Below are 14,429 nucleotides of genomic sequence, written 5' to 3' on the forward strand. Positions count from 1 at the left end.
CTGAAGCTGCGAACTTCCTCATTACCTCCCCCATGATCTTGAATGGGGGAAAGGCGTAGAGATCCAGGTCTGTCCAGTTCCAGAGCAACGCGTCCACTGCAATTGCCCTGGATCAGAACCGGGGAGCAATACAGAGGAAGCCTCTTCGTCCTCGATGTAGCGAACAGGTCGACTAGAGGACGTCCCCACAATGTCCATAATTGTTGACAGACTTCCTGGTGCAAAAGTCCATTCTGTTGGCAGAATCTGATTTCGTCGACTGAGAAGGTCCGCCCTGACATTCTGAACCCCTGCCACGAATCTCGTCAGGATCTTGAATGCGCCTTGCGTCTGCCCATAGCAGAACTTCTTTCGCAAGGAAAAAGGATCTGGAGTGAGTTCCTCCTGATTCTTTAGATATGCAAGGGCTGTGGTGCTGTCTGAGTTGACTTGAACGACCTTGCTTGACAGTTTGTCTTCGAAGAACTGCAGCGACAGGAATATCGCTGCCAGTTCCTTTACATTGATGTGCCAGGCTACCTGTTCCCCTCTCCAGGAGCCTGACACTTCCTCCCCCCCCAGTGTTGCTCCCCAACCGGAAATGGAAGCGTCTGAGAACAACACTAGGTCGGGGCTCAGAAGATTTAGGGAGAAGCCCTCTCGTAACTTCTGAGGTCGAGCCACCATCTTAAGTGGCCTTTTTACTTTGTTTGAGATCCTTAGGATTGCATTCAGGTCCTCCTTCGACTTCCATTCTTCCGCAAGGAAAAATTGAAGAGGCCTGAGGTGCAGTCTTCCCAGCGAGACAAACTTTTCTAGCGAGGAAATGGTGCCCAGCAGACTCATCCACTCCCTCACCGAACAAGCTTCTCTCTCTAGGAAGCTGCGACTGTTCTCTAAAACCCCAGTCCTTGACGTTCCTGGGATGGAAACGCCTGAAAAGCCACTGAATCTATCTGAATCCCCAGATACACGATGGACTGTGTGGGGTCAGATGCGACTTTTCGGAGTTGACCAAAAGACCCAGAGACTTTGCTAGGGCTACGTTAATTGAAGGTCCTTCAGACATTTCCGCCTCGACGACGCTCTGATCAGCCAATCGTCGAGGTAGAGGGATATCCTGATCCCTGACAAATGGAGCCACTTCGCTACATTCCTCATTATCATTGTGAAAACCATCGGGCCGTGCTGAGACCGAAACAAAGGGCTCTGAATTGCCAAACCCTGTTGTCTAAGACGAATCTCAGGTACTTCCTTGAAAGAGGGTGGACGGGGACGTGAAAGTACGCGTCCTGCAGGTCCAGAGACCATCCAGTCGCCAGGTCTCAAGGCTCCTAGCACCGACTGAGGCGTATTTTCCTTTCCATTTGAACTTGATCTTTTCTACAAAAGATTGAGCCTGCTCACATCCAGGACTGGGCGCCAACCCGACGACTGCTTCGGCACAGGAAAATCCTGTTGTAGAAGCCCGGTGACCCCAGGTCCAAGACTTGTTCCACCGCTCTTTTTTCGACCATCTGGTCTACAGATCGAAAAGGATACTTTCCTTCTCTCCCTGATAAGATGGAGAGAGGTCTCTGGGAGTTGATGTTAAAGGAGGAGGATGTAAAAATGATATTGTTATGTTACAATAAATAGTTTCATACATACTTACCTGGCAGATATATACATAGCTAAGACTCCGTCGTCCCCGACAGAAATTCAAATTTCGCGCCACTCGCTACAGGTAGGTCAGGTGATCTACCGGCCTGCCCTGGGCGGCAGGACTAGGAACCATCCCCGTTTTCTATCATATTTTCTCTCTTCCACCTGTCTCCTGCGGGGAGGCTGGTGGGGCCTTTAATTGTATATATCTGCCAGGTAAGTATGTATGAACTTATTGTAACATAACAATATCATTTTCATACAATCAAACTTACCTGTCAGATATATACATAGCTGATTGGCACCTTTTCGGTGGAGGGTAAGAGACAGCTACTATATGGATAGACAGGTAAACACATATGTTGTAGGTATAAATAAAACCTTGGTTCCTACCTGATAGGTGGTAGACTTCGTGGGTGTTTGCCCAGTAGTCTGCATCACCTCAAGAAACTTTAGCGAGATATATGATCTATGGCCAAGAGTTCTTGTGGGTCTGCCGATGGGGTCTTATCCGCTTACTCGGCAGAGCCTGAAAGGACTTGTCATGGGTGCTGTGATCCACTTATATGACAATACACCTTATGAAGGAGCACACAACCAATCCCGACCACCTGATCCTAACCATATGTTAGAACTAAGGATTTGTTCCGAGTTATCCCCGAACTCGTCACAACAACCGTAACTCAAAACCACTACGCACACATACATAATTTCTAAAAAAAAAATTATACTCATCTAATTAGATAGACAAGATTCTCTTACTGAACAACATAGACGGCCGCCCGGTGCTAAACCAAGTCCTCCATGTTCGAAGAGACTCCAGACCATATCCAAAAGAAGAAAGTATATACTTTTAAGGATTGGTGTCGGCTCCCGTACCCAGAATCGTATCATATCACACGAACGTCTTTCAAGTAATGAGATGCAAATACTGAGTTGCATCTCCAAAATGTCGTATCTATGATGTTTTTTAAGCGACATATTCTTATGAAACGAGAGAGACGTCGCTACTGCTCTCACTTCATGAGCTTTAACTCTCAACAGTCGTAACTGTTCGTCAGAACAGACCTATGCGCGTCTGTAATGACGTTCCTCACAAAAGAATGCCAGCGCATTCTTGGACATCAGTCTTGTGGGGTCTTTACCGCGCACCAAAGACCTTGTCTAGAGCCTCCCATCTGATGCTTTCTCTGAATGTAAAACTTTAGAGCTCTTACAGGGCATAGAGATCTTTCTGCTTCTCTACCTACGAGACTCGATATGCCTTTGACTTCAATGACTTAGGCCAGGGATTCGAGGGATTCTCATTCTAGCTAAAAACAGTGTCTTAAACGAGCAAATAGCTGAGTCTCCCTTGAAAAACCTACTTTATCTTGCAGAGCATGTAATTCACTAACTCTCTTTGCCGTAGCTAAAGATAATAGGAATAGGCATTTTCTGGTGATGTCTCGAAACGAGCCAGATGAGGAGGTTCGAATTTTTCAGATGAAAGAAACTTGAGGACCACGTCTAGGTTCCAGTTCGGAGGGACCGGTTCCTTCGACTTTGAAGTCTCAAATGACCTTATGAGATTGTGGAGATCTTTATTATCTGCCAGATCTAATCCTCTATTTCTGAAGACAGCCGAGAGCATACTTCTGTATCCCTTTATTGTGGATACAGCTAGATGAGATTGCTCTCTCAGGAATAGAAGGAAATCAGGCAATTTCCGCTATAGAGGTAGTGAGGAGGACAACTTTCTTAGATCTACACCACCAACTAAAACTCCCACTTCGATTGATATACTTTCGTAGTGGAGGTTCTGCGTGCTCTCGCGATCGCGCTTGCCACTTCGCGAGAAAACCCTCTCGCTCTGACGAGTCTTTCGATAGTCGAAAGGCAGTCAGAGCGAGAGCGGGGAGGTTTTGATGGTACCTCTTGAAGTGTGGTTGTCTGAGAAGATCCGTCCTTCTTGGTAGGGATCTTGGAAAGTCTACGATCCACTCTACCACCTCCGTGAACCAATCTTGGGCCGGCCAAAAGGAGCTATCAATGTCATCCTCGTCTCCTTTGACGCCACAAACTTTTTCATTACTAATCCCAGGATTTTGAATGGAGGAAAAGCATATACGTCTACTCGAGACCAATCTAGCCAGGAAGGCGTCTACCATAAGAGCTCTTGGATCTTCCGCGACCGAGCAAAAGACTGCCAGCCTTTTGGAAATGAATGTGGCGAAGAGATCCACATGAGGTGTCCCCCACAGCGACCAGAGATCTTGACACACTTCCTCGTGTAGGGTCCACTCTGTATGAAGGACCTGGTTCCTCCTGCTGAGTCTGTCCGCCCTCACATTCTTTACTCCCTGCACGAACCTTGTCTGAAGGGAGATGTTCCTGTGAGACGTCCAAAGCAAAAGGTCTCTCGTCAGTTCGTAAAGGAACGAGGAGTGAGTCCCTCCCTGTTTCGAATGTAGGCAAGTGCGGTGGTGTTGTCCACATTTACTTGCACTACTTTGTTCGACACCAGAGGTTCTAGACTCTTCAAAGCCAGATGCACGGCGAAGAGCTCTTTGCAGTTTATGTGCCAAGTCACCTGTGCTGGTTCCCAGGTGCCTGACACTCCTTCGAGCCTAATGTTGCTCCCCAACCTTTCTCCGACGCGTCGGAGTACAACACTAGGTCTGGGTTCTGTGTCCTTAGAGAGATCCCTTTGTTCTCTTCAGAGGGGGCAACCACCATTCCAGGTGCGATCTTATCACCCTGGAATGGGAAAGACGTCCGAAAGTTGTCCAGTTTCCAACTCCAAGACTTCTTGAGGAAGAATTGAAGCGGACGTAAATGAAGTCTTCCTAGTGGGAAGAACTGTTCGAGCGAGGAAAGGGTCCCTAGAAGGCTCAACCATTCCCTCGCCGACGTATGTTCCTTCCTTAAGAAGAGAGACACTATCCGCAAACCTTTTGCGATTCACTCTTGCGAAGGAAATACTCGAAAACCCCGAGAATCCATCCGAATCCCCAGATAGACCTAATTCCTGTCTGGGGGTCAGCTGCGACTTCTCGAGGTTCACGAGCAATCCCAACGCTTTGATCAGATCTAAAGTTAACTTCAGGTCCTCCAAGCACTGTCTCTCTGATCTGGCCCTGATGAGCCAGTCGTCCAGATACAGAGAGATATTTACTCCTTTGAGGGTTGAAGAAACCTCACCACCTTCTTCATCAGGCTTGTGAAGACCTGAGGAGCTGTGGACAGGCCGAAACACAAGGCTCTGAACTGAAAGATCCTTCCCCCCGTCATGAAACGGAGGTACTTCTTCGATGAAGGGTGGATCGGGACGTGAAAGTAGGCGTCCTGGAGATCTAGAGACACCATCCAATCTCCTTGTCGTAATGACGCCAGGACTGAAGCAGAAGTCTCCATGGAGAACTTCTCCTTCCGAACAAATTTGTTCAGAGAGCTGACGTCCAGTACTGGTCTCCAGCCTCCCGAGGCTTTCGCAACCAGAAAAAGGCGATTGTAAAACCCCGGGGAGTTTTGATCTAGTACTAGTTCTATCGCTCTCTTGTCCCACATTTGTTCCACCACTCGATCGAAGAGTATCCCTCAGCACAGGATCCTTGTACTTGGCTGTTATTCCCTTGGTATTGACGTTAGGGGAGGAGTGTTCAGGAAAGGGATACGATATCCCTTCCTTATTATAGCCAACGATGACGCGTCTGCGTTTATAAGTGTCCAGGCCTCCACAAATCCCAGGAGCCTGGCACCTACTGGTGCTTGGAGGAGAGAAGCTTCATTTTCCCTTTTTTAAAGGGACGAAAGGCAGACCTACCTCTCTTCTCCGGAGCCTTCCTTCTTGCGGGAGGTCTGGAGGTCGGACCACCTGCGAAAGGGCTGAACTGATGTACTCGGTCCTTTCTTGTCAGATGTAGAAGCAGGCTTCTTCTTCCTTGCTGACTGCGTCAGAAGATCTGAGTCGCCTTCTCAGTTAATGAATGAGCAATGTCCTTCACCAACTGAGAAGGGAACAAAAGTCAGACAAAGGCGAATACAGCAGCGCTGCCCTCTGAGCGTGGGAGACTGCCTTGGTTAAAAAGGCACCATATACCGTCCTCTTCTTTAGAAGACCTGCTCCAAACAAAGAGGAGATTTCAAAAAGAGCCATCCTGTACCGCTTTGTCTATACAAGACAATATGCACAAAAGGGCTTCCGGTTCGATTCCTTCCGAATCATGGGCTTTCTTGGACATCACCCCAAGGGACCAATCTAAGAAGTTGAAAACTTCCAATACATGAAAGAGTCCCTTGAGGAGATGGTCCAGTTTCAGAAATGCCCCCACGTAATCCGTGCCGAGTTGAGACCTTGTCGACGTGAAGCGTCAACTAAGGTCGAAAAGTCTGCTTCTGACGTAGACGGGAGAGCAATACCCATATTCTCTCCCGTCTGATACCAAATGCCTCTTTTACCAGCTAGTCTCGCTGGAGGCATGCAGAAGACCGTTCTTACTAAGTCTTTCTTAGACTTCATCCACGAGTCTAAGGATTGTAGAGCCCTCTTCATTGAAATGGTGGGCTTCATTTTGAGAAAAGACAAAGACTTCTTCGTCTTAGCACTCGAAACAGAGAGCGCGGAGAAGGAGGAGCGGCAGGGAGTCAATTCGTCTCCATACTCCTCTAGAAGCAAGGCAGTCAAAACTTTATAGTTCGACAGTCCTTCTCTTCCTTGATATTCTTCATCCGAGTTTCCTTCCAACTCGGGATCTAATGAGTCTCCGCTCCCTCTTTCTGTACGTTCCTCCTCTGGAGGAGACAAACTCCTAATAGGAGAGGGGCTAAGGGAATGATATTCTTTCCCTCTTCCCCGCTTTAATAGCCTTGGAAGGCGCCAAAAGCTCAGGCTTCTCTCGATAAATAGAAGACGCTTCCCGCTTGGATGACGCTTCTCGTCCGCCAAGCGTCCTGGCTGACGCCTCCCGCTTACTTGGCTGCTGACGTCCGGATGACGCCTCGCCTGCCGAAGACGCTCCGCTCTCAAAAGGCGTCCTACTTGGCGCCAAAATATTGGTTTGGAGCTTCACGTCTACCAACAGCTTTCAAAGACGCTTCATGTCTAAAAGACGTCTCACGTCTCTCTGGCGTTACGTAACTTTCGTAAGCACCGTCTCGCTCTCGAACCCGAAGCTTCTGTAATATGTTTAGAAGCTTCACGTCTGCATGACGCTTCTCGCTTAGCAGGGGAGAGAGGACGAGACTTCTTGATTGGAAAGCGAAACGTCCTTCCTACGAGGCGCTAAAACTCCCACTAGAGAGGTCAGTTGCTCTTGAACTGCCATAATAATTCTCCTTGAAGCTTCTCCCACGTCAACTGCATGACGCCTTTCGTCATCACTCGGGGGAGAAGTAGGAAAGGGTACTTCTGCGTACTCGTCGGGTGACGCTGACGCCACCTTCGCCTTCTTAATAGAAGAGGGAGCGTCATCTGAGAAAACGCTCTGGGCTCGAATCAATTTCGGGTTCTTTCATATGACGCTTCAGAGGTCTCGATAAATTCGACTCCTTCCACCCCTCGTTTTTAGGTGAGGGAGAGGGAGAGGATGAGAAACACTCACGAAGGACGCTTTTCTAGAGCGCCCTTGAGCAGCCTGCCACGAAACAGAGCTAGCTGAAGGGACGTCTGACCGTTGGGGATTCCCCACGACCTCCTTAAGGCTTTCGCTTTCCTTCCTCCTCTGGGCATGGGAGCTTGGAAGAGGTCTAGGCCTGGAGCGTCGCAGGGACAATCAAACGCCCCCTCCACAACACTGGGAGAACTCACTTCACTGTAATGCTCACTTTCACTAGCCTTACCTTGTAAGTCCGCCATTTTGGACTTCATGTCTCGAATCGTAGCTTTCAGATCGGCGATTTCCGAGGCCGATTCAAAAGTACACTTTGTGAATGAGAAACATAGGGAGAATCTAAATCAGTAGGATTAGAATTATCAGTAAAAGGCTCATAGGCCTTGAACTCACACCTTTCAGACGTCTAACCCTATCCCTCTCTAACTTCTTCAAATACGAAGTTAAGTCTTCCACTCTTCTGCATTTAATCCCTCGCATTCATTACAAGTATTATTAGCAGAACACTGAAACCCCCTACATTTACGGCATACAGTGTGAGGATCAACCGAAGCTTTCGGTATCCTCACCCTGCAGCCTACATTCACACACATTCTCACACTCACATTTGAATCAGACATACTGAGAAAAATCCAAAAAGCAACAATTCCAAAAACAGTCCACAGTAGCGAATGCCAAAACACGATCCAGATACGTCACCAAAAATGCCGAGAAACGATGATCAAGGATGAAATAAGAATCTAAGTCAGGAGGTAATAGCAACAATGTTGATACCACCGCGACAGAGAAATATGATAGAAAACGGGGATGGTTCCTAGTCCTGCCGCCCAGGGCAGGCCGGTAGATCACCTGACCTACCGTAGCGAGTGGCGCGAAATTTGAATTTCTGTCGGGGACGACGGAGTCTTAGCTATGTATATCTCTGACAGGTAAGTTGATTGTATGAAAAGGGGATCTTGTACCCCTGCTCTACGATCTTGAGAGTCCAAGGATCCGCCCCTCTCTGCCTCCATGCCTCCGCAAAGAACTTCAGCCTGGCCCCGACTGGCGTCTGAAGGACAAGATCTTCATTTGGTGGGTTTGGTTTTAAATGAAGCTCTTCCTCTCGAAAAACCTCTCCCTCGAGGAGCTGCTCTCGAGTGGGTGCCCCGCGAAAGGGTTTGACTTTCTTCGGGGGTTTGGGGTTTACTGTATGCAGATGTGGAAGGAACTGCTGGACGTCTTGAAGACTGTACCAAGAGGTCCTGGGTCGCCTTCTCCTGCAAACTCGTTGCAAGATCCTTTACCATCAGCCTGGGGGAAGAGATGGTCCGAAAGAGGCACAAAGAGCAATTCCGCTTTCTGAGCGGGAGAGAAAACCGACTTAGCGGTAAAATTGGATAAGAGAGCTCTTTTCTTTAGGAAAGCCGTTCCAAAATGAGAAACTAGCTCTTCCGAACCATCCCTGACGGCCTTGTCCATACATGACAACACGCTGGACAGCTTCCCCCAGACTGAGAGAATCAGGACTTCTAGACTGAAGATCTAAAACTCCCAGGCACCAGTCTAAGAAATTATAGACATTCAAGGTGCGAAGCAGTCCCTTCAAGTGGTGGTCCGTCTCCACAGGAGTCCAGGACACCTTAGCAGACGATAAGAGAGACCTCCTCTGAGCGTCCACTAAACTGGAGAAGTCACCAAGAGCGGACGAAGGAACCTTTACTCCCACGTCCTCCTTGGTTTCATACCAAATTCCTCCTTTCCCGGAGAGTCTAGAGGGAGGGAAGGGCGAAGTGGTCTTGCCCTGATCCTTCCTTCGAGACATGAAATCTTGAAGTTTCTTGAAAGCCCTCTTGGTCGACAGCGATGTCTTCATTTCGACGAACTCAGGGGTCTTAACGGACTTGGAAGACGAAAGTTGAGAGGGAGGAGACCTAGGGGCTGCAGGATGGAACTTATCCCCGAAGGATGAACGTAACAGCCTGACAAGAACCTTATAGTCCGAGACTGCTGAAGCTACAGGAGGTTCTTCTTCGACGGAACTCCCTGGACTACTAAGTTCCCCTTCCTCCCTAAGAGGAACTGGAGAACGTCCATCAGGAGAGGGCGTACGTCCAGCAGTCTCAAGCCTGAACAAAGACTTCCGTTGATTGGAAGTACCCGCTTCAGGTACGGAATCGCCCCTACGACGATCCTTAGAAGGACGGACATCCTGCGAACGTAGCGCGTCCTTTGAAGCAACGGGAACGGTCTTAGCAGACAAGTCCCTACGAGAGGAAGCGCGAGCTTCCTGACGAGAGGCGCCAAAAGCGTCCTGCTTAGCCAAGCAAGCGTCCTGCTGAGCGTCCTCAAAAGCGTCCTGCCTCGTTCGAAAAGCGTCCTGCCAAGCGTCCTCAAAGGCGTCCTGTCGAGAACGCAAAGCGTCCTGCTTCGAACGCCGAGCGTCCTCAAAAGCGCCCTGCCGAGAGCGCAAAGCGTCCTGCTTCGAACGCCGAGCGTCCTGGCGAGCGTCCTCTACTGCGAGAGCGAAAGATCTACTCGGAGAACGAGAACGGTGACGATCCGGTGGAGAGAGAGACGAACGAGACGAGAGAGAATGAGACTGCTTCGTCCTCTTGACGGGCAGCCTAACGTCCTTTCTACGCTTAGGCTCGACTGCTGCTGGGCGAGTCCTCTGAGCCATAAGAGACGTAATCTGGTCCTGAAGGGACACGAGGATATCCTTCGTAGGTGACGAAGGAGCAGAAGAAGGGGCAGGACTGACCCTGCGAGAAGGCGAGGGGCGAGGGGACGCCTCCTTCCTTCTAGCAGGTACAGCTACCTGCCTCTCAGGTGAACACGCCTGTGCGCGGAAACCAACGTCCTCGTCGGTAGAAACCCTACCTCTCTTCTGAGGAGGAAAGGCGTCATACGCGTCCTCTGACGAAAGCGGTGACATAGGACGTGAAGCGTCCTCAAAACGAAAGTCCTTTTCAAAACGGACGCGAGTCTCTCCGAGCGCTCCACCCCTTGCGCGGGGAGGACGCTTCGGAGGACGAAAAGCAATCCTTCAGGACACGCGCTCGTGCGCGCTCCTTGGCAGCCTGGGACTTAGCAACAAGGCCTGCCGAAGGGACGCCAGATCGGTGGGGAGCCCCCGTAACCCTCTTGCGGCTTTCGACATACCCACTCCCTGAGTCCTGGGAGTCCGATAGAGGTCTAGGCCTAGAGGCATTATGGGGCCGATCTGACGCCCCCTCCACAACACTAGGGGCACTAACACAAACTTTCACAGGGCCAGTTTCTAAGGCCAAAACTTTCGATTCAAGAGCGCGAATAGACTCAAGAATCAGAGAAAGGGTGTTACCTTCTCCAGACACAGCACTGGGCCCGAAGGCAACAAAACAGGATTAGGTTGAGCAAAAATCTACCGGTGTTAGAGGAGGAGAAATGTTACATTCCTTACCTTTTCGTAGAACTGCTCTTGGAGGAAGACCTCCTGACTCTATCGCGCTCCAATTTACGTCGATAGGTCTCATACATCTTCCATTTATCATCAGACAAATCCTTGCATTCATTGCACCGATCATCAACCAAGCAAACATGCCCCCTGCATTCCATACAAACTGTGTGAGGATCAACTGAAGGTTTAAGAAGCCTCACCTTACATTCACTCCTCACACACACTCTGAAACTTCCAGTACTTGATCCCGACATCATGTACACAGAAAAGCCAATCCAAAATCAAAAACCAATCCACTATTACGCGTGCCAATCCAACAATCCAGAAGTCGATACCAAAAGTCAATCCAGATAATTTAAAGCGAGATAAATCAAAAATCCTAGACGGAGGTACTGTAAACAGTTGTTTCCAGCACCGGCGACAGAAAAAATATGAATAGAAAATGGGAATGGTTCCTGATATCCGCCTCCCAGAGGCGGGAATGGGTACTACCCACCTGGCCGCCCACTACGTGTGCCGCGAGTTTTGAAATTCTGTCGGACGTCAAAAATACAGCTATATATATATCTGACTGGTAAGTTTCATGAACAAAATGATATTGTTAAGATACAATAAAGTTTTGTACATACTTACCTGGCAGATATATACTTGGCTATAGACTCCGTCGTCCCCAGACAGAAATTCGAATTTCGCGGCACACGCTGCAGGTAGGTCAGGTGATCTACCGCCCCTGCCGCTGGGTGGCAGGAATAGGAACGATTACCGTTCTAGAACCAGATTTTCTCTTCCACCTGTCTCCTGAGGGGAGGTTGGGTGGGCCATCAATCGTATATATCTGCCAGGTAAGTATGTACAAACTTTATTGTATCTTAACAATATCATTTTTGTACATGGAACTTACCCAGCAGATATATACTTAGCTGATTGACACCCTTGGTGTGGGAAAGAGACAACTATTTACTGAATAGACAGGTAAACAACACATACGTTGTAGGTAATAAATAATAAAACCCAAAACCTTGGTTCCTACTTGATCAGGCAGAAGACTCCATGGCTAATGCTAGGAATCTGCTTCGCCTCAAGAGCCTCAGCGAGGATGTGACCTATGGCTAAGAGTTCTTGTGGGTCTGTCGATGGGGTCTTATCCATTTACTCGACAGAGCCTCTTACATGACAATATGCCTATGCCTAGTGGCATAATTAAGGAGCACAACACCGATCCCGATCACCTGATCCTAACACGAGGGTTAGTGCTTAAGTTGAAAAGAGTTATCTACAAACTCCTTTCAAACAACAACCCAAAGAAAAAACACGACGTAAATAAAATTTAACTCACTAGTTAAGGATCAGTATCTGCTCCCTATCCCAGCAATGTATCCGCAGACACGTATAACAACCAATAGAGAAGGATCCCTCGAAGGTTATCTTGACATCCTTCGGATAATGGGAAGTCAACACAGAGTTGCATCTCCCGTATGTGACAGCTAATATGTCTTATGACATATTGTTAGGGAAAGAACAAGAATTTGGAAAAGCTCGCACTTCATGCGTCTTTTAATTCTCAGCTGTTTGAAGGAATCATCAATGCACTTATCAAGTGCTTAGGAGATCACAATGTCTCAAGAAGGCCAGGGCGTTCTTTGATATAGATCTCTTCTGGGTGAAGCCTGGAGCCTGGCTAGCGCTTCGTGCCTGGCAGGCGCCTAGCGCCTGTCTAGCGCCTCGCGCCTGGCTGGAGCCTTGCGCCTGAATGGCGCCTAGAGCCTGGCTGGAGCCTCGCGCCTAGATGGCGCCTTGCGCCTGGCTGGCGCCTCGCGCCTGGCTGGTGCCTGATTGGCTCCTCCTTCCTGGCTAGCGCCTCGCGCCTGGCTGGAGCCTTGCGTCTGCTGGCTGCCTGCGCCTAGAGGCCCTTGGAGCCTGGCATTGGAAGACTTCATGATTACTGTCTATGAGTCTGCATGCCTCAAGAGTTTTCAGCGAGGTAGGGACCTATGACTGACAAACCCTTCTGGATCATGTCAATGGGGGCTAGCCCGCTTACACGACAGAGCCTTCTCGGATCGTGCCAATGGGGGTCTGACCCACTTACATGGCAGAGCCTTACCTGTATCATATCAATGGGGACTAGCCCTCTTACATGACAGAGCTTTAGGTTTCTCTTTACTGGAAGGAGCCTTGCGTCTGGATGGATCCTCAATCCTGACTGGAGCCTAGCCTTGAAGGAGCCTGGCACCTGGATGGCGCCTGGCTAGCTTCTAGAGCCTGGCTGGCTCCTAGAGCCTGGCTGGCTCCTAGAGCCTGGCTGGCTCCTAGAGCCTGGCTGGCTCCTAGAGCCTGGCTGGCTCCTAGAGCCTGGTTGGCTCCTAGAGCCTGGTTGGCTCCTAAGAGCCTGGCTGGCCTCCTAGAGCCTGGCTGGCTCCTAGAGCCTGGCTGGCTCCTAGAGCCTGGCTGGCGCCTCGCGCCTGGCTTGGCTCCTCCACACTTGCTGGAGCTTCGAGCTTGGAAGAGTCTCTAGGCTGTCTGGCGATGTCCACATCGGACACTCTTATATCTGTCCGATTTGTTCGCCTCTGGCGCATTTGCGCCAGGTTGGAGGCCCGCTCCTTCTCAGTATCCGACCATGACAGAGTTCCTTGGAACTGTCCGCCTCTGGCGTTTTTCGCCTGTATTGGCATTTGCGCTTGGCTGGCGCTACATTGTCCGAGAGTCCTGAACAACCACATAGTTTATCAGGAGACTGGGAGAAGGGTGGAAGAAATTCTTCCCCTTTGAGCTTTTTGGCCCCTAGCAAGGGGAGGTGATTTTAGTCAGCTACACCCAGTAGACGACAGGATATCTAACAATACGAGAGAGAAGAGTCTTCCTCCGAGGAGGATCCTTCGTGAACACTTCTTTTGCTAACGAGATCTCTTCTTACATGTTGATGAGGTTCCTCGTTGCAGAATCTTCCCTATCCTTGCCCGAAGGAAGGGAAGGAGTCTGGAAGTCGAAGGAGACTCTGAGCTGAAATTGGGCGGAACCCTGATTTCTAGCTCTTATTGTATCCTTCTGAATACCTTCTGGGAAGCATTTGAGCCCTCATCGCACCCCGAAGACTCTGTAGGCAACGTTTAAACCATCTCTTCTTCTGTAGATGAAATGTAAGTACCCTGCCTGGGCAACTAAACTTCTATCTGAAAGCGTTGCGTCAGGAATAGAGGGATTTATTTCTTTTGCCAGACATACTATGCTGGCAAGAACCCATTGCCGAGTCTCCATTGAATCAGATGCGAGATTCCAATGCACAAAAAATTCACTTGTCTTCTTGGTCGTTTAGGGCTAAGAGAAACAAATAATTCCTTCATAAACTTCCTCAAAGAAGTTTGATGAGGAGCAGTTCCATTTTGTCGGAACACTGAATCTGTGCCACAAAAAAAAAAAATCCCATTCGAAGTACATGATATCCTACTCTTGTCGTATTGCGGTATCGTATAAGATCCCGAAGATCTTAATCCTCTGTTATCTCTAATTCCCTTTGTAGAGCAGAGTATGGCCTTTTACTGCGTTCTTTGATAGCAGATATATACATAGGTGATTCTTCCCTCAATGTGAAGAAAAAACCTCGCTATGTGGTTCACAGAGGTATCGGAAGAGGAGGCAGTTTCCTCATTCCATCTAGCACGATCTGCAGCAATTCTATGTCTTAGCCATGACTATTGTCATTTACCTTGAAAAAAACCTCTCATTCATGTCCACTTCTGGTCAGTCTGCACGCGGACAGACTCAGAGTGGAGAGGTTTTATAGGTCTATTTAT

The 14,429-nt window shown here is 49.1% G+C and overlaps 1 protein-coding gene across 4 annotated transcripts in view; it reads left to right on the forward strand.

Annotated features, from left to right (window-relative positions):
• The window catches only part of LOC135215389 (sorting and assembly machinery component 50 homolog), a 562,240-nt gene that overhangs the window by 177,146 nt on the left and 370,665 nt on the right, over positions 1 to 14,429 (forward strand). The window lies entirely within an intron of this gene.

This window comes from Macrobrachium nipponense, chromosome 5, assembly GCF_015104395.2.
Source record: "Macrobrachium nipponense isolate FS-2020 chromosome 5, ASM1510439v2, whole genome shotgun sequence".
Lineage (NCBI taxonomy): Eukaryota > Metazoa > Arthropoda > Malacostraca > Decapoda > Palaemonidae > Macrobrachium > Macrobrachium nipponense.